The 21,523-nt window shown below is 44.8% G+C and overlaps 1 pseudogene; it reads right to left on the reverse strand.

Annotated features, from left to right (window-relative positions):
- Window positions 1–1,309: 1,309 nt before the first annotated feature.
- On the reverse strand, window positions 1,310–1,804 carry LOC128102924 (biorientation of chromosomes in cell division protein 1-like; annotated as a pseudogene).
- Window positions 1,805–21,523: the final 19,719 nt, after the last annotated feature.

Raw genomic sequence — 21,523 nt, forward strand, 5'->3', positions numbered from 1 at the left:
CTCTGCATGTTCCGAACTCTAATCATGACCACAGATTAGCATAGACAGCACAGAAAGCCCCAGTCCCCACACTGTGCAAGGTGCCCTCAGAGGTCAGAAGAGGACATCAGGCTCCCTGAAGCTGGAGGGGCAGGTGATTGTGAGTCATCAGTGGGGCCTGGTAACAGAACTTGGGTCCTCTACAACAACAGAATCTTCACCTCTGGGCCACCTTGCAAGCCCCAGAAGTTCTTATCAGTATCATTTCAAAGTGAGCATTGACAAGTGAAAAGACAGCGCACTAAAACCAGAGAGTTGGTTAATGATTAGGCCTTGCTTCTATTTGATGAATACTATCTGCTAAATATAACAGCACAGGAAATATGGCATGGTTTCAGTCCCCGCCCCCCCCCCAGTGTCTGTCAACAGTTCATATAACTGTAGAGCAGTGTCCTTATCTGTTCTCATATTTTAGTCTTTTGTCACTTCTTTAATTCTTTTAAAAGAAATACCTGCTGAGCTATCTCTGGATATATCATCATCATCATCATCATCATCATCATCATCATCACCACCATCATTTCCTCCTCCTCCTCCTTTTCCTCCTCCTTTCTTCCTCTTTTTTTTGGGGGGGATGGGGTGAGGGGGGAAGATCATCAAATGGTTTTATTGTAAAACATGTGCTACTCATTAGCAGTTGATTTTCTAAAAACACAAATATGAGAACTGATCACCACATCCAGAGTGACTCGCCCCTGTGGCTAGGGAGACCAGGACAGAGATGGCCGGGCTTTCCTTGTACCCCAAGGTACCTCACTCCAGGGCTCCAAGCTAGCTCTGACAAGGGAAAGGAAACCACTAAAATCCCCAAGAACAGAAAGGCCCCAACCACCGTAGGGCTACAGGTGTTAACTGCTGCACATTCCAGCCTGTAAGTGTAGCAACAATACCAAAACCCACGGTCAAACAGCTGCTCCCATTGGCCTTTGCTGTTCTGACCGGCGAGTCTCCAGCCTGGCTCCTGCTTACTTACAGGCAGTGTCCGTGTTCAAGTATAAAGGTTTGTTCAGGACAGCCCAGGTCATGGAGTCATTAAACCTCTGTAGCGTCTATTGGGGTCACACCCTTGGACAGGCTGGTCAAAGGTAGCACAATGCATGAGTGAGTACAAACAATTGTCCCACCACCAAACTTGCTCTCCATCCCCATATGGACACCACCCCAGTCAAGGCCAAAATCTTGACATCAGTAAGCGACTAATAGTCTTATGAACCAGGAATCCATTTCTTTATTAGATGGAGCTCTCCAAAGGTATCAGTCAGGCTTGTTCTTAGGAAGTGTCTTGAGATGGCGCTGGAGGATCCTGGCTTTTGGGTTCTGGAGGGGGAGCTGATCCGCCAGGAACTGATGGATTGCTCGCTCTATCTGTGGCCTGAAGGTGTGGTTTAGTTTGGGGTCCACCACCTGAGAAATGATCCTGTCCACTCCTACTTCCAACACGCCCGACTCAACTATGCTCTGCCTCAGCTCACTTTGCAGCCGGTTCTTGTTCATTGCGGGATTCCATTCCTGTTTGTCCAGATGTGTTGACACACAATTATCCACTTTCTGCTTCAGGTTCTGGCTTGGTGTCCACATTGGCCGGGCAGTTCGGGAAAAAGCTGTGTAACAAGCCACGGTTCTTGAGCTGCTTCACTATGAGGGGGATGCACCGCAGGTCTCCCAGAGGCGTGGAGGTGAGGTTGATGCAACTGCCTGCCCTGCTGGAGCCCGCCTCCTGTTCCGAGGCCAGGCCCGCCCCGCCTGCTCCCGCATCTTCCTCCATGGCCGGGCTCCTCCGGGAGCCGCGAGCGACCTGCGCTAAACGGAGAGCCTCCCGGAGGAGGTGGCGGCGACCGTGGGAGGCGCCAGAACTCAGGGCGCTCCCCGTTGCTCTTTTTTTTATAGGGTCTTATTATGTAGCCTAGGCTGGCCTTGAAGTCATAATCCTTCTGGCTCAGCCTCCTGCGTGTTCTGATTACAGACATGCACCACCACACCCAGTGTTTGTGACCTATAAGGAATTCTGGGAGATTTCAGGTTTTGTTTTTTTTTTTCTTTCAATTTCTTGGGAAGGGAAGCAAAGCAAGATAAATTTAGAATTCTGTATGTTGGGTTATCGAGCACCTTCTGTAGAAAGGGACCTTTGACCAGAGTGTTAAGCTTCAGCTCTGTGATTTCCTTGTTGATGACTAGAAACTTTTCCCAAAGACTCACGGATTCTCCCCCATTTTCAGGAGGAATTTTGCTCCTCTCCTCGCATATTTAATGCCAGGCACCGCAGGATCCATTATTTACACAACACATTTCACACCTTGATCAGACATTTCAGAAATCCTGGTCTAGGACAGTTAGTCCTCCCAGCCGGAACAACTAGGTCTGGAAGTGGCTAAACTGCCCCAGCACTGAACTAAATGGGACATGAATGAACCAACTTCCTCTTTCCTGCTTACTAAAAATGCTTATGGCTGCTCCATTACTTCTTACACAAACCTGTATACACACATGCATGCATGCGCTAGTCAAAGGCTTGACCGAGACTGAAAATTAGTAGGCCAAAACTGGAGACAAGTTCCCAGGGAAAGATGAAATGCACTGTGAACTAATGAGCCATAGCACCAGGTGCAAGCTCAGATCTACGGGAAGAAATAACAACACAGAGAGAGGAAAGGAAAATAAGTAATCGTGTGTGTGTGTGTGTGTGTGTGTGTGTGTGTGTGTGAGAGAGAGAGAGAGAGAGAGAGAGTTAAAACACATATGACTTTTAAACAAAAATTGCTTAAGACAGAAAATGTAACATTCTAGTGTAAAGCTTTTACAATCTTTACATAACTTTACAGTCTTTACATAACAGAAAAACAAAAAGACTAGAAACTTAAAGATATGAACAGAACTTTTATGCACTAGACTCTGTATATTAATTGGTACAATGTTAACCCTTTACATATTGTTAAAGATGAATATTTAAATGCCTGGAGAAACCACAAGAGATTCAACTGATAAAGTTACAAAATGAAGAATTAAAATGAAATATCAGAATTTATTTAAAGCAGGAATGGAGCAAGAATATCAGAGTCAGATAACACAAACAAAATCAAATCCATGTAAACCATACGTTAGTAGAAAGGATGTAAATGATAAAGATGTAAGATATCATATTCACTTTAATTTCTCAGTACTGAGATTTTCTTACATGCACATACTGTGTTTTGATCACATCTGCTCTCCTCCCTCTCCCTTCCAGTCCCTCTCACACCCCTTACACTCCACTTCTCCCCGTAATGCCATGTGCTCTTCCTTTAAACCCACCGAGTCCACTTATGTGCATGGGTGTGGCCGTGTGGGAGCATGGGCAGTTTATCAAGGGCTGATTCTCTGATCAAAACTCATTCACCTTCTCCTAGAAGCCATCTATTGCCATAGGCCCACAGCTAGGGGTGGGACTTCAGAAGGCCCTCCCCATCTCTGCTGGAGTTCCGTGGGGCTCAGTCGTGTGCAGGTCTTTTACATACACGTTGGCCTCTGTGAGCTCTTGTATGCATCGGCCCTGTAATGTCTGGGAAACACTTTCACAATAGCTGCTTACTATCTCTGGCTCTAACAATCTATCTGCCCTCTCTAGCATGATCATCCCTGAGCCCTGTGGCAGGAAATGTGACAATGATGTCCCATTTAGGGCAGGCTCTAATTCCACTGTCTCTTATTCTCTGTACTTTCTACTTGTGAGTCTGTATTAATTTTCAGCTAAAGGAAGCTTCTCCGGTGAGCCTTGATAGCCTATGGGTACAAGGATAAGTGCTTAGGAAGAGTTTAATACTATGTCCATTTAGCAGAACAATAGTAGTAGTTACTTTCCTAGGAAACTCAGCCACAGGTTCTTGTTGCATGAATCCCAAATGGTCTTTTAATAAAAACCTGGAGATTTGGGGGTAAATGCTGAAAGATCAGAGAGACAAAGGAACAAGCCACAGCCACTTCTCACCTCGCTAACTCCACATACCCTCTGACTGAACGCCTCTGAGCCCTCAGTCGAAAGGGGCCTCTGTTCCTGTCTCCTCCTGCCTTATATGCCTTTTTTGGCCCAGCCATATCATTTCTTGTCTCAACCTTCCTAGTGCTGGGATTAAAGGCATGTGACTCCCAAATACTGGGATTAAAGGTGTGTGCCATCACGGCCTGGCTTTGTTTCCCTTTTAGACTGGATTAATCTCATGTAGTCTAGGGTGACTTTGAACTCACAAAGATCCAGACAGATCTCTGCCTCCCAAGTGCTAGGATTAAAGGTGTGTGCCACCACTGCCTAGACTCTGTTTAATCTAGTGGCTTGTTCTGTTCTCTGATCTTCAGGAAAATTTTATTTGTTAACACGTAAAACAAAATATCACCACAGTTAACATTTAACCTGGCCCAGTTAACAGGTATGAGTTCATTTTGTGGAAGAGGCTTTAAATCAGATCTGAATGTGATTGATTACTGCTGTAACATTTGTAACACTATTGCACATTGGGCATATCTTGCTAGGCCAGTTATTATTGTAGCTCATGCAGTTGACAGCTGGATAAGCTCAATGGTTTCTTTTCTTCTCTGATAGTATGTACAGCACCTTCCAGTGCTATGAAAGCTGGCCAGTAGGGGTAAAGCTTCCAAGTCAGTATCACCTTGATTTCATTTCTCTAATCCTGGAATTCAAGTATGTGGTGTCTTCAATAATAGGGTCTTATCATCAGATCTGGAAGGTTACTATGAGCAATGGCAAAACCTGTAATTTTTTTTTGATGGTCTAAGTGATCCCACTGACCAACAACTTGAAAGGAGGTAAAACACATCTGTCACATTTGTTTGATAGCCTATATTGTCTTGGGGGAGACACTGTCCTCTTATTATAGAATAAAACACACACACACACACACACACACACACACACACACACACACACACACACACGGGGGAGACACTGTCCTCTTATTATAGAGTAAAACACACACACACACACACACACACAGAGAGTAGAAAAATTATCCACGGCATATAGTAGTCAAAACACTAAATATATAGAACAATTGAAAGGTGCAAGAGAGAAAGGTCAGGTCATGAGGCTTATCATAGTAATGACGGATTTTTCAATGGCTATTTTCAAAGCTGAAAGGTTTTGGACAATGTTACCATGAGTTTTGAAAGACTATGTAAGACTGTCATAGTCAAGGGGGGAAGAAACACTTTCCATAATAAAGCAAACAAAAGGAATTGTGGCCACGACAGCCCTACAGACAATACTGGAAGGAATTACTTTGGATTGAAGAAAAGCACAGTCAACTTTTAACTCTTTTTGACACGCAGGGGTTTAACTCAGAGCCTCACGCATTCTAGGACAGACCTCTACTATTGGGTGACATACTGATCCCCAGCTCTTCATTCTTTTTCACCTTTTCAGTTAGCTCATAAGTGGGTATGTTTGTGTACACATGGAAATAAAACAGTATTTGTTATTTGATAAGCAGGGCAGAAGGAAATTCAGGAGAATGAATCCCTATGCCTAGGGAACATAAGACATTATCTGCTAATGCTTTGAGCAGCAGGACCCTTACATACGTGATCCTCCTGCATCTTCTCAGTATTTCCACTCAGTGCCATGTTCATTTAGTAACACTAGAAGGGAGGCAGTTGGCAAATACCCGGGAATTTCAGTTCAGAGTTGTGTGAGGCTAAGACACTTTCTCATCCTGTCTCAGGAAACACCCAGTCCAGGGCATGAAGGTAAGGCTGCTTTGATGTCAGCACTATTTAACACTTTTAGATGTACTTAGCAGAATTGGGGGAGTTTAATACAGAAGAGGAGAATTGGAGTTAGTTAACCTCAATCATCCAACATATATTTATTGAATTTCTAGTTTACATGGGGTACAGAGCAGCTAGGATCCAGCTTTCACCTGACCTAGCCCCTGTTCTTACAGTGCAGGGTTTGGAGGAAGGAACACAGATCATAGCAATACATTCTGTTCAGTGCTGTGATAGGGTTGAGCACACAGGGGTGCACACAGGCAGGTTTTTATTCAGCCCTTAGAAGGTTTGAAAGCCTCTAGGGTAGCTTACTGGGATAGGAGGAGTGAATCTGTGTGAGCCAGGTGAATGTATTATGTATATGTAAGGAACAGGGGCCATGACAATGAAGGAGGTGGAGGTAGAGGTGGAAGTGGGGGTGATAGAAATAATCTAAGCAGAGGGGAACTTAATGGCAGGGACATAGCCAATGTCACACGGCCTCAAATGGCCTTAACATATTGCCTACTACTTGTTATACTTGTTGGGACACGATCATGTAGGCAGAGAGGGGCAGTTATTGAATGTACGGATAATTGGGCAACATAATCCAGTAATTACTGTACGAGCAAGAGATGAGAGTTATTGACCCAGAAATTCCCTGTAAAGGGGCTTTCTCTGTCCTTTCTGTTCCCAGAGACGGCTTGTGCTGATGTCGGAGGGGAAATCTGCGCTTTCAACCCTCCTGTCTAAGTAGGTCAGTATTTGCTGACACTCTGGAAGCCCATGTTATTTTTCAGTCTGCTAGAACACTGCGCTAATGAGGAGAAGGTCATGGGTTTAATCCCCTCTTGGGCCTCTTAGCTTCTCTCTGTTCTGTAGCCTCAGACAGAACCCTTAACCCTGTACTGGGCCTTCTCAGATGCCAGTGGCTAGCCCAGAAGGCTGATGAGACCTCTTGGGCAGATTAGAGAAAACTCTTCTCCACTCAGCCCCTCACAGGAGGATGACTTCCAGTGAGAATTCCTGTGACCTGGCTTCATCTTCATCAATGTGATCATGGTTTGCCGAGAATACTCAAAGCATTTACTGAACTCTTACTGTATCTCTCACCTCAGCTCCTGCTGAACATTTGCAGAAAGGCTATAATCAGAAAATTCTTAGGTGGAAACTAAAAAGATTTATCAAGTGTCTGCTGAATTTGGAGGATCTCACTAAATTCTCCAGTAAGAGGACCCAAGGCGCTAAGCCACACACAACAAAGCTCACCCTCAAAAGTCCGTATATAATGTGATCATTTTGCAATCCATAGCCCCAGGCCTGAGCTTGGCCTCTGTGTGCTCATCACACAGCTAAGCAGTGATAAGTTCATTTAATGTTCAATAAAACATGTCAAAACTCAAGCTGGCCAAGTCCACTTCACTATCAGTCCAACCCGATACTGTACAAGCGCTTGTGGACCCTTGTGACTGCCCACCAGAACTAGAGCACAAGGTCACACTACAGAGGACACCACACAGCTTGATTGTAAGATGTAGAGAAAACAGGCTGGCTTTTAGCCGGGAACTTCCTCCCTCCCTGCTAACTAGCATCCAGCATGCCAGAGGGTACTAAGTGGGCTGTTGGGGGAGAAAGGGCATCATTGATCTTGCCAAAGGTTCACTGCAAACCAGATATGCTCACCTGTGCAACTGTACCTTAACTGCTGTGGGGATAACCAACTGTCCTGGTTGCATTTTAGGACTGCTCTGTGGAGGTGAGGGGAAGGGGCAATCCATCCTGGAACCGTAAGCCCAGCTAACCACCCAGTTCTGGAATAAATCAGAGATACCTCTTCTTTACAACGAATGGTGGTGAATTAGATTCATGTCTGCCCAAGATACAGAGAATATGTGTCAGCTGTGGGCTCAGCCCTAAACAAATCACCATACCACCCTCTCTAAGGCTCAGGGAACATTGCTGAAGAGGGGGTAGGAAGTATATAAGAGCAAGAAGGTGGAGTCAAGGGCTAGAGTAGACAGGGGTGGGAGGCAGTTGGCATTGGTTGGTATACATTGTGCACATGGGTAAATTGCCTAATAACAAATTTAATTAAAAACTTCAAAATTATTTTAGCAAATGAGCTCATTTGCATTTTCATATAAACTTCAGAATATTATTATTTGTGTCTGCAGAAACAGTTGTTGGGGTTTTGACAGGAATTATGTCGAACCTCCATATCTACATAAGGAGAACTACCACATTTACTGTAGTGAATCTTCTACTCTATAAAGAGAAGAACAGAACTTCATGTGTTCAGACCCTGTGATGTATTTTTACCAGTGTCTTGTAGCTTCACAGCACACATTTTCTTCGATTCACACGTACTTCTTTTACTCTAGAGTGAATGTAGCACTGTCATACTTAATTCTTGTTGCTTTCTGTGAGCTTTTTTTAGTATATGAATGTATCATGTCTGTGTTTGGGTTTTTATCCTGTATCCTTACTAAATTTATTGATTACCAGAATTTTTATAGATTTCTGAAACCATTCTGCATTTTACCATGATACACCCTTCTGTCTTCTCTCCACATGTCCTGGGACTCCTTCTTTCCTGACCGGTTCTGATGACATTCTTCAGTCATTCCTTTCCACGTCAGCCCATGATAAACTGAACCAGTTTTCCCAGTCGAGAACACCTCCTCTCATGGTTCTTTTCACCCAGGATGTTTTCATTAAGAATAGAAAACTACTTTTGAATCCTGTTCTTTCAGTATTTGAAAAACATTGGGCTACTTTGTCTTTGACCTTATGACTTCTGAGGAGAGATGAACTATATGGTCTTAACTGTGTTCCCCTGTGAGTGTGTGTCCCTTTGGATGCTTTCAAGATCTTAGCTTTGGTCTCTAAGTGTAAATGTGCCTCCCTGTGGGTTCCCTTTGGGTTTCCTTGTTTAGACCATCTCGGCTTTGTTAATTTGCTGGAAAGGGAATCTGGTCTTTGAAGGTTGTGCAGCTGACAAGTAGAAACATGCAAATTAGAACTAGCCACAATTTCCAGAGTGTCTTCTCATGGCTCCTATACCTTCAACATAGGTCACTATTAGCTAGATTGTCTGGCTTTCAACAAAGATTTCTTCTGGGAACCCATGAAGAGGTTCCTGGTAAAAACCATGTAAATTGTTATCTTTTATAATAAATATGTCTTACGTGGGTTTACAACTTTGACATGTGTAGAACAAGGGGAACAGGGTTGTCATTTGAACACTGGCTCTTTTGAAACCTTCTTCTAACAGCCAGATGGTAAGGCATCCTTTTGGGAGAGTACTTGTTTACAGGAAGATTTCTTCCCAGATGCATTTCCCTTTATAGAACCTTTGCCTTTGTGGAGGGTACGAGGTTGAGGTTCCCATGCTCTCAAATAAGCATTAGAGAAACCAGAAATATTAAGCATGCAGGCTTTTCTCCTCAACAGAAGGGATTTATCCTTATTCCATCCAAAAGGCTGGAGGAGTGGATGTTGATTAGTAGCCCAGTGATCTTTTACTATCTGTAGGGCCAGACCTCACCCAAATAACCCACTCTTTTTTTTTCTTTTTCGAGACAGGGTTTCTCTGTGTAGCTTTGGCGCCTTTCCTGGAACTCACTCTGTAGCCCAGGCTGGCCTCAAACTCACAGAGATCCACCTGCCTCTGCCTCCCGCATGCTGGAATTAAAGGCATGCGCCACCACCCGGCCACAAATAACCCACTCTTAGGAAAGAGGTTGTTTTGTTTTTTTTTTTGTGACGCTCTTACCCTGTGAGGAAACGTCACAAAACACGACAGAATCCACTAACAAGAGTTTTATTAAGATAAGGGAGAGGGACAGATGTGCACAGGCCTGTGGAAAGACACGTGAGTAAAGTGGAACTGGGAACCATGGTGCTGGCTTATAAAGTCTGGGCCGCGCCTGCTCACACAGGCCCATGTGGCTATTCCACACGTGCGTAGATCACATGGTTGTGCTGCATGCTTTACGAAACCACGAAAAGTCATGGGGTCCTGACTAGGCGGAAGTGACTAGGTCCCGCCGGGCATGTGTGACCATGCCCAACCGTGGCGGCATGTTGTGAATCCATATCAGAGGTCCCATGTACTTTGCAAAAGAGTTTGCCATGATGCTTATTTCAAACCCTTCCTCCCCAGACCCTTATCCTGAGCTTTGTTGTGATAATTGTCAGGAGGAAACTTTTTTCCCAAGTTGTACTGTGCTTAAATATGTTAAAAATAAAGCACTTGGGATCAGACTTCAGAAGTATGAACAGCCCGGCTAACTCAGTCGTATGAGCTGAGTTTCCTTCTTACCTCACAAGAACTGAGGATGTTTCTCTGTGGCAGGAGAGCTTCACTGCTGTTCGTTATCCTGCACACTTAGTGCACACTCTTAACTTCTGTGGGAACAAGCTTCCTTTTAATTAACTGCCCCCCCCCCTTTCCTCCACGTGTAGGTTAGAGGTTACTAGCTGTTGTTACTCAGGCACTGTCTACCTTGACTCTTTTGAGACAGGGCCCCTCACTAAACTATAACTCATCACTTCAGCTTGGCTGGCTCGCTGTCGGACCCCCAGGATCTATCTGTCTCTCTTCCCAGCACTGGGATTACAAGTGTCTACTGCCACATCTGTCCTCTTCATGTAGGTCCTGGGGATTGAATTCACATCCTTATGTTCACAAGGCAAGCATGTTACTGAATGCATTGTCCCTCCAGCTCCAGATCTTTGTTCTCTGGTCTGCAAGGCAACAGAGCTAACCTACCAAGTCATCTTAGAAATTCATCCAGGGCTCAATTATTTGCTTAATATTAATGTTTGATGAGTCTATTGCTATAGTGAGTAGATATACACAGCTATAAAATGAAGTGTCAGCTGCTAAAGAATTCATAGTTTACCAAGGAAAACAAAATACAAGTAAAACATGATATGCTAGTAGATATAAGCCAAGGAGGTGTAACTAATCTCAGTTTTGTTGGGTAGGTACTGATAAGACCTTAAGAGGTCTCAGGAGTGGGGATATGATGCCAAGTTCCAAATGAAAAATTCAAGTTCATCAGTTCATGGGTGGCAATTCTGGTAGGGAAGGAGGTTCCCAGCAGAGGGAGGGGAAGCCTCTGTAAAGGTCTGGAGGTGCGGTGAGCACACTGGCTCTGGGGCATCTCTAATTGGATTTGACTGGGGCTCAGGGGACATAAGGTGGTATGAGCAGTTAGCGTTCTGACCATGAAGAGGCCATTCTACCTCTTGCTCACAAGGGAATCTGAATGTGACAGTGTGGGGAAGAGGTATTAATTTGTATCCAAACTGGAAAAGAACTCCAAGTAGGAGGCTGGCTGCTGCTGAATCAGTTGTGTAAGATATGTGTCAGATCCTGTGGGGGGTGGTGCAGAAGCATGGCGGCCGGCTGGACCTGCTCTCAGACAGTGGGGAGGAAACCTGCTGAGTGAGCCTTTGGAGTCCCACTTTGGGTAAACAGCTCTGCTTAGAGCTCTCCCCTCTGGGCAAATAGCAAGTTGTTTTTGAGGGGAGGAGACTCAGCTGGTGGTAGCTGGTGTTGGAAGAAGGAGCTGCCTAGGCTTGCTCAGGTTTTTGAGTTCACAAGTAGATCACAGGAAGCTGAGAAATCCCAAGAGGCGAGGGTGTGGAGAAGAAAGTCTGGCCAAGGCCAAGGGGGTGTTAAACCTAAGCAGGTGAACTGGGAGAGGGATGCCCCGGTTCCCACTAAGCTTCGTGTGATGGTCACGAGATGGTATAGTACATGAGTCCCCTCAGTTCAGCACTTATGGCTCTTGGGTGTTGAGTTCCGGGCTGAGCCCCTTCCTTGAAATTGTAGTAACAATAGCTGACATGTTTCTGAGCTTGTTTTGTCTCATGCACTGTTTTAATACATCAATGATATTTCTTAGACCATTTTCCTCCATTTTCCTGGGAGCCAGAATAAAAGACAGAAAGGGGCAGGCTTTTTTTTTTTTTCATTGTAAACCTTATGCCCAACCTCTACAGAAGATTTGAGAAAGAGATAGGGAGTAAATTGGTTAAGGTTGGACAATTTAAAACTAGACTAAGTAAGGAGAGTGCGGGAGGGGAGAAAGAGAATGAAAATTGTAGATATTTGGAATGTGTACAAGTCATCCTTAGTGTGCAGAAAGGGAAATATCACAGAACACGAACAATGAATCAAGCAAGACTGTTTTCATGGTCTCATGAACTGTTCAGCAGGCCAGATACATTAATCACCCACACTCTTGGGCATTACATCCTAACCTGCTCTTCCAATCATCAGCTGCAAATCATTTTACCTCTTGGCATTAGAAGAAACTCCTTATTCAAACCTGAAGCTTGCTTCTAAAAGACTCACATCTTATCTCGTGATGGAAAGCTGACAGTTGCTTTTTCTCTGGGGTTTATATGTCAAGGCACAGTGATTGTGCTGAGGTTAGACCAGAGCATGAGAAGATAGTCACTAATAAGGTTCCAAATGCTTCCAAGACGTGGATTCTAAACCCCAGTAAGATGGCCACCTGATTCCATCCTCAAGCAGGTGCAATTCGGGAATGGAGCTGAGAGCCCTTGTCAAGCATCTGGGAGAAATAGCCCAACTGTCCTTCAGAGAATCTGGGTTTCCCAAGGATGGGAGTCAGGGTCTTGGAGGATTCGCGGTAGAAGTTATAGTCAAGGCTTTGTAGCACTTCTTGAAAGGTACATCGTTGGGCCAGAGACAAGAGTTGTTCTGCCTGAGCTTTCTCTGACCTTGAGAGGAATGAGAATTATGATAAATTTAGGAAGAACGTGAGACTGGAGCAGGCCCTCAAGTATCTCCACTAGGAACAGAGAAGTGAGCAGACCAAGCAGGCCAACACTTGGAGCTATGTTGAAAATCTTAAGAAGACACCTGCCTTAGTCATGGTCACTATTGCTGTGATGAAACACTATGACCAAAGCAACTCGAGGAGGAAAGGGTTCAGTCGGCTCATGCTTCCCTAGCACTGTTCATCACTGGAGGAAGTCAGGACAGGAACTCAAATATGGCAGGAACCTGGAGGCAGGAGTTGATGTAAAGGCCATAGAAGAGTGCTGCTTACTGGTTTGCTCCTCATGCTTGCTCAGCCTGCTTTCATATAGGACCCAAGGCCATCAGTCCAGGGAGGGCACCACTGGCAATAGACAGGGCCCTCCCTTCCTCACTAATTAAGAAAAAAGCCCCTACAGTCTTGTCTGCTTAAAGCTCGGTCTTCTGAAAGCATTTTATCAATTGACAACCCCCACCCCCACACACACCCCCGGTCAGATGACTTGTGTCAAGTTAGCATAAAATCAGTCAGCATAACAATATGAGGGAACGGCACGATCCGTGTCACTTCCTGTCCTGCTTAACATAGGCTATCAACTTGCACAGCCTCAAATCTTCTGGGAAAAAAAAATCTTTATTGAGTAATTGTCTTTATCAGTTTGGTTTGTAGGCTTGTATATAAGGGATTGTCTTGATTATTAATTGATGCAGGAGGGCTCAGACCACTGTGGGTGGCACCATTCCCTGGCAGGGGGTCCTGAGCTGTGTAAGAAATTAATGAGTGAGCCAGCAAGCAAGTTTCCTCCATTATTCTGCTTCCAGATCCTGCTGGAGTTCCTGATATGAGTTCCTGTAACAATGGACTGTAACCTGAGAGTTGAAATAAACCACTCCTTCATTATGTAGCTTTTGGTCAGTGTTTTATCCCAGCAACAGCAAGGAAACAAGAACATGGTCCACACCTTGAATAACTCTACAAGTTTCTCCTTGTGATCTTGGATTGATCTAAGAATGGGTACCTTCAAGTCTACCTTTACATTACGTCATTTCTACTGTATTTCAGGAAGAGCAAACTTCAAATAATTGAGGTTATTATTGTCCCCAAGTACCCCAGATGGTCAGTTCATACATTCTTATGTTCATTTGTTCCACAGTTGTTGACAGAATGTCTTGAACTTAACTTCCTTGGTTTTAATGATCCTTGACTCTCCCAAGAGACAGCTGGCAGGAAGACATCTTAGAAACACAAAGACTTTTTCCTGCAGCTGGGCAAGATGGTGTGAAAAGGGCAGTCACAAATTTCGGGACAGCCAATAGCTCGCTGTAGAAAAAAATATGAAGAAAGGCCTGCTTTTCACACTTCTCCCTCTTTTCTGGTGACTCAATCATAGCAGTTTGTCAACTTTTCTTGTGGAGAGTGAAGTGGGAGGCCGGTAGTAGCAACACTGGCTTCCAGCTGCCTCCAGTGCCTCATGATGATCCAGATTAATGTTCCAGGTTGGGCTGTTTAGATATGTCACCATCTGAGATGTGAGAGACCACAGAGCACTTGGTATTACAGAAGCAGTGAGCTTTGGAATCTGCCAGAGTGAAACTCCTGCCTTTTCTATATTGTTGCAGAATAAGATAGAAGTGAGATTTTTGGTTCACGTCCATTGAAAAGCTCTTTCTTATCTCCAGAGTGTCAAGCATGCTTTGGGAATGGGCTAGGAGTTTCCTGTCCTCAGCCTGTCTCATGAGGGGAGGCTGATGAGAAGTAGTGATGGCTTGCTCCATGCTCAGCCTATTTAGCCAAGTGATTTGGATTCACTCTTGTTTTTAGCTCCACTCTTATAGAGGTAAAGAAATTACTGCATGATCTCACCCTTGGCCTGCAGCCCTGAGCTATCATGATAGCAGAGTCAGCATACCAAATGCAGACACCTTCATTCTCATCTCAAAATGACTGGATCCAAAAACAGGAGGCCTTTTTTCCATATGAATTTTATTCTTAATGTTTCAAGCCTGTGGCTTCCTTCTGAGGAACTTCTTTGGTAGAGTAGAGAAAGGAAAGAGAGGAAAGACGAAGTGAAGGGGGCGGGGAAGATAAAGCCTTTACTAACACACTCAGGCAAACTTCCTCATGTGCATCAGAATTCAGGTGAGTACATACCTGGGCCTTTGTGAAGGGCACTGCACAAATGCGTGTGGACCTTTCCACCCAGTGTTTTAGAAACTATAGTCACCAGGAATACAGCAAATCTTTGCTCTGCTTTTGAACAAAACAGGCCCTTTTTTGGTACTCCTGTGTTTCGGAATTCTGCAGCTCTCCAGCCTGATGTCTCACTTGCTCCAGTTGGCAGCTTGCCCTACAGCCCTTACCCTTGTTCCCTCCAGTGAGTATGCCAGGCAACATGTTTGCTTTGCCCAGAGCCTCCGGGGGGGACAGCAGTTCCAGCTCTTCACTGGATGCAAGCATTTCAAATAAGCCTTGCGTACTCAACAGAACCCTGAGGAGCAGCACAGGAAATATCTGGATGAAGCTGTGAGCCTGACACCACCTTCATCTCTAACCTGTCCCCAATCACCCATCCTGTCTGCTCCTGAGCCCGGCGTCCAGGAGGCTAAGCCCCTGGGGAGTACTGTTCTCACCCAGAGTTCTGTCTTGGAATCACATTGCTGATACCAGTGTCTCTTTTTCAGAGGGGAGTGCATGGCACTGGGCTGCTGGGGAAATGCATTGCTTACCACCCTTCAGAAAGACAGGACATGGGCTGTGAAGATGGTGCAGCTGATGAAAGGGCTTGCTGTTTCAAGCATGAGAACCCCAGTTTAGAACCTCAGTACTAAAGTAAAAAGCCACCATGGTGGTACACGTGTAGTGTATCCTTCTAGATCTGGGAGGTGAAGACAGCAGGCATCTGCCGGCCAGGAGACTAGCTGAGTCAGTGAACTCCAGGTTCAGCAAGAGACCTTGCCTCAAAAAATAAGGCCGGCTAGATAAAGAGCTACAGGCGATTAATGTCCCTGAGAGAGGGAGAATCATTCCCCAGGGATATGCCCCCTGATTGGTCATCCGATCCCAAGTGGTCATCCCTGAAACTATGCATACCAGCAATGCTAAATGGACTCAGCAAGTTGTATTTATACATGTATATGTATACACACATGTAGCAATAATAATTAAAGAAAAAGAGAGAGAGAAAATAGGTGAAGAGAAGTAGAGGAAGACACTCAAAATTGACCTCTGACATCCACACAGGCCACATATGCATGCTCCTCTGTACACATGCATGTGTAAACATGTACACACACACACACACACACACACACACACACACACACACACACACAACCTGGGAACAGAAGAGGTGCTTTCTGACTGAGGAGAAGGAAACTGAAAGGGGCTTTAGAAGTAGGGATAGCTCAACTCAGACGGCTGGAGAGGAGCTTGGAGGGAATGAAGATGCCAGCAGGGTTAGTCTTTCATGATGCTATGAAAGGCCAAGGCCTCACAATAGCGCTCTTCTGCGCTTGTCCTCAGGACTACCATCTATTGACTACTTTCTAGATGTCTAGACAAGTATGTATCCTGCTCAGGGCTAGGAGTCCGTTGATGGATTCAGCTTCTCGCATAGGCATTCAACAGAACAAACAATTAAGAAATGTTTGGTGGCCTCAGTCTACCTGTTAACCATGAGCAGAACTCAGCAGGTGGGAGAGAGAGTGAGAAGACAGTGAGGTGTGAGGCAGCGTCATGGAAGAGGAGGAGGGTATTCGGCCCTTCTGTGAGTCATATACCCTAAACCCTTTGAGGAAGTCAACATAGACTTCTGAGAACCTCAGCGCAGGCTTTGCTGTCAAGGCAGGAAGTAAGATGGCAGCTGACCACCTTTCCTTGCCCCCTCCCCTTACCTTCTTTAGGCTCTATGGGATGGAGGGCAGCAGATCTCTCTTTAGATACCCATCACCAAATTGATGGCTCTGCCTGTGTGCACAACCCCATATTTTTCCCATTGAAGAGGAAACCAGGACATGAGCTAGTTCATCTCTTCTTACATTGACCCAAGGACTTGTTCCCATAGTCACCATTAAATTATCTCCTCTGTCTCCTTCATTGACAGTTTGTCCTCTGCAAAGTGATTTCCATTAATGGAATTCACTCCAGTGCCTCCCATCTTAGCTGCCAGTGCATTTCTCTGCCCTATTTTTAATCAAGGCTCTTCCAAGCATTGCTACATATTTGTCTAGCTATTAGCCTCCTACATTGGTTTAAAACATTCCACTCACATCCATCTCTCTAACCTTCTTTGACTCTGGTCAAGGTCACTAATGAGTTTTCTCTTGACCAAGTCAAGAGTTTGATCGTATCTTTTACAGTGCCCAAGCTATGCAGTGCCTGTTCACTCCCGTCTCCAAAACCCTGTGCTCTACTCCTGTCTCCATAGCCCTGTGCTCCACTCCTGTCTCCAAAGTCCTGTGCTCCACTCCTGTCTCCAAAGCCCTGTGCTCCACTCCTGTCTCCAAAGCCCTGTGCTCCACTCCTGTCTCCAAAGCCCTGTGCTCCACTCCTGTCTCCAAAGCCTTGTGCTCCACTCCTGTCTTCAAAGCCCTGTGCTCCACTCCTGTCTCCAAAGCCCTGTGCTCTACTCCTGTCTCCAAAGCCCTGTGCTCTACTCCTGTCTCCAAAGCCCTGTGCTCTACTCCTGTCTCCAAAGCCCTGTACTCCACTCCAGTCTCCAAAGCCCTGTGCTCCACTCCTGCACTGCTACACTCTACTCTTCCTCTTCCTGAAACAATATTTTTTTTTCAGTCCTTCAACAGCTTCTTTCTGCACCTTGTTTGAATCTCTGCGTAGGGAGACCTCCCTGACATTCTAGCTGTAAAAGTATCGCTTGCCATGCCCGGCATCAGCCTCTGTTCCTCACCCTACTCTGCCTTCTGTTTTAGCACTCAGCACTGCTGAAACGGTGTATTTATTTGTGGACTACTCTATGTGTGACTTGCTCTAGATCATAGATCATCAACTCTAGAACAGGGCGACTTACTCCCTCCACATCCCCAGCACCCCACCCCTCAGCAAGAACTATTGTGTATTGACTGGATGAAGGCAGGTTACCACTCCTAAGGAGCTAGTAGTCTCAGTGGGAATGATGCTGGTGGTGTGGCCGATGGTGTTTACACTCGCTGATCACAATCTGTATGAAGGCACTGTGTCTACAGGGCATGTCTACTAGGCTTTGGAGAATCCTGTGACTTGCCTACCATTACACAGTGACCAACAGAAAAAGCAGCCATTGAAACAAGGCCCCTCTGATCCAGCGCTGTGCTTTTCAGCCCTGAGGCCTTCGACCTTGCAGACCAAAGCGAGTCTGAAAAGGTAACCACAGTCTGTTCAGGTCGTATTCCTGAGGACACAGCAGTTCCGCCCACTTGTGGACAGGCAACACCCGTTTATGCTTGCCTGGTAGAAAAGAATGCTGACTGCACTCATTTCACTCTGAAAGCAGTCTCTATGCCAGAAGCCAAAACACACAGGCTTGGTAAATATTTTGTACTTGGTTATAATAGCAAGAACCCAAATGCAATTAGTGCTGGCTCAGTATGATGCTGTTGTTCACCAGCTTTAGGAAATACATAGGTTCAGCTTTAGCTTGAAGATGCCCGTCAGCTGTGTTTCGGCTGAGTGTTTTAGAATTAACACCTTTTGATGTCTTTCAGCTCCTTTCTGAATTCAGCATGGTTTGTCCTCTGTCATGGTTTACAGTCAGATTTGCTGCAAGGCCCTGACTTTGGGGTCCAGGTTCTGGGGTCTCCCAGCCTGCAGTGAATGGCTGGGTGAGGAGCTTGCTGTCTAGACTAGGAGAGAGGGGCGTGCAGCCTAGCTGAGACTGGCAGGCTCCTTTCTGACCAGCTGCAGATGTGATCTTGATATGTCTAGCAAACTCATTAAACAATAAAAAGAAACCAGTGAAATTAATTTTAACAGCAGATGTTAGGTAATGCAATATACTCAATATTATTGCAATAAGTGGTACCTATGGCTATGTAATTATTAAGTCTGGCTATAGTTTACATCTATAGCATATCTTAGATTAGCTGAGCTACATTTCAAGTGCTGAGTGGCCACATAGGGCTGGTAACTTTTGTGCTAGAGAAGGCATCTCCTAATAGTGAGAGTGGGCTTGGGGTGTTGAGACTGAGATCTTTATACTGAGCTGAAGAGGCCCAGTTGAGTGTCTCTTGGGGTCTGGCAGAGAGCAGATCTGATGCCATCCACTGACCTGCTTGTTGTCTTCACATTTGAAGACAGTCTCCTTTTGTGTCCTTCCTCTCTGAACTAAATGCTTCCCAGCATTGCTGACTACTCCTGATGGTGTCATCTTGTTCTTGGGAACAGATTCTAGATTTTCAATGTCCATTGGAAAGCAGCCATGTGCAGCACCAGCACCCTCAAATAGATGGAATCCATGAACTCTTGGTCCTCTGTACATTACTCCTGGGGTACGACCGTCACAGTTCCTTTATCTCACGGATGCCTTACCATGGTTCCCGTGGCAAATCTTGCGTATGCTCTTATGTGCACTATGCCTGGATACAAGCCGTACTGGGCACATGACCCTGCTACATTTGTAGAATGCAGAGAAGAACATTAAAGAAAACGCCACAGTTAAACGATGTGAGAACATTCTAATGACTGCGACATGTGTTTTTTCTCTTAGCATCAGAAATTCCAAGACAGCTTTTGATGCATGATCTAGTATACTAATGTAATAGACCACCCCAACTAATCATTACTAATAATTTTTTAAAATTTAAGTAAACTTTGCAAAAGCTTTTATGTCAGCAGTTAAACTTTTAAAAGAAAGACTTATTCATTTTTATTTTACATGTATGGGTGTTTTGCCTGCATTGGCATCTGGGTACCGGATGTATAATGGTGACCATGGAGGCCAGAAGAGGGCATTGGGTTCCCCTGGAACAGGAGTTACAGGCAGTTGTGAGCTACCACGTATGTACTGGAAACTGAACCTGTGTCCTCAGGAAAAGCAGCCAGTTCTGTAACTGCTGAGTCACCTTTCTGGCCCCTGCAACTGAAATTTGAGTGTGTTCTATCTCCAGACAAAGCCTTGCAACTTCAGAGCTCTTGGGTAGTACATTCTGAGTGACTGTTCAGTGACTTCTAACTGCTGGATATTTTATTAAACCGGTCTACATCCTTCCATTTACATTGCCTGGGGCTGCCTTCTCTCTGTCTTTACACAGGAAGTTCCTGCTCACCACTGTGTTTTATTTTCTATGTTACCATTTTTACCATACTTAGGATGATTTGTAAAAATATTTTCATCACATGTCTTCATTTTGGTGTGTGCATATGCTAGTCAGAGGACAACTTTAGGAGTCAGTTCTTTCCAAACATGTGGGTCTTAGGAATTGAACTTAGTTTGCCAAACTTGGTGGCGGGTGCCCTTACCTACCGAGCAGGCTTGTGATTTGGGACAGTTCTTGTTTGTTCCTGTACTGGTGCATGCTGTCCCTATGGAAGCTATTCCTTTGTCGTGTGTGTGTGTGTGTGTGTGTGTGTGTGTGTGTGTGTGTGTGTGTGTGTCTGCCCAGTTCTGCTGGATTACAAATTGTATTAAAGACAGGGCTCAACCTTAGTGGATGGTGTCTATAGCACGGTAGAAAGTAAGTGCTCAGTAAACACTTGCTGATTAAATAATTGCTAAGACAACAGTCGTCAAGTCAGCATCATTCCTGCTTTAAAGTTGAAGCAGCTGGAGCTTGTCAGTGGCCAACAAAGCTATAGTTCGAGATCAAGGCTTCAGAACCTGGATCTAATGCTGTCCTAAGAGAGCTAGGTGCGCATACCTCAGTGTGCTCCCCGCTGCTGTCTGCAGCTCCTCAAACACAGGCCTCTGTTATCTCACTGCAGAGAAAAGCTGGAGTGCAAACCCCGGAAAGGAAGGCAGCACCATAAAGGAGCATCTGACAACACCGGCTTTGAACACGGAAGACACCGTGAGCCTGGCACCCTGCGGTGCAAGGGCTTACAAGTTGTTTCCATTAGTCTCAGCTTCCCATCGAAAATGCTGGCTGGTTATTTGACATGCTTTGTTTTTAAACTGTTTAAGAATAATCCCCCTTGCTATGTAGTCCAGCATAAGAATAATGATAATTAATAATAATAATAATAATTTTGTTTAAATAGTATTAATTTTGCCTACACATATTAGACATGTTTATTGTTGAAAATTTGGAAAAATATAATTTTAATATTAAGTAGAAAAAATTATCCCTAACCACGTAATCCTTTATTTTCCTTTACAAATACTAACACATTCTCTAATTTGACATCTGTCAATACATTTTAACATAATGTGTTGAACATTAAATAGAATATCACATGTTATACATATATGTACACACACACATATATGGAGAGAGATATTCTTATTATGTATGTTTAGTATTTCCCTGCATTAAATCCTCTAATTCATATGGTAGTATTTATTCTTGGACATTAATCTTTGTACTTGGGACTTTTTAGGGGCATTTTTTCCTCTAATTTATTTGGTCATATGCTGTACCAGGTCTTATGTGGATAAGTCCCCTCAACTGAACACACCTCAAGGCACTCACAGGACTCTGTCCTCAGAAGTAATCGGATTAAACCAAGGAATAGAAGAATTCCTGGCTCCTAAGTACCTAGAGTGGATGGCCACTGGGGTTCTTTTTATTATCTCCCCATTTTCTTGCTGTCTGAAAAGTGAGCTCCAGGGTGGGGTGAGAGCTACTTTGCATTCAGGCTGGTCATCTCTGTCACAAAGACAGTAGTGACCAACAGAAGGGAAGAGAGAGACACAGAGACAGAGACAGACAGAGACACAGAGAGCCCTAGAGAAAGAAGCAAGATGTCCTTCCATAGCCCTGAGGTCACAGAGCCTCTGGTAGGCCTGCTTCTCT

The sequence above is a fragment of the Peromyscus californicus genome, unplaced genomic scaffold (genome assembly GCF_007827085.1).
Source record: "Peromyscus californicus insignis strain IS unplaced genomic scaffold, ASM782708v3 Scaffold_11__1_contigs__length_118956290, whole genome shotgun sequence".
Classification (NCBI taxonomy): domain Eukaryota; kingdom Metazoa; phylum Chordata; class Mammalia; order Rodentia; family Cricetidae; genus Peromyscus; species Peromyscus californicus.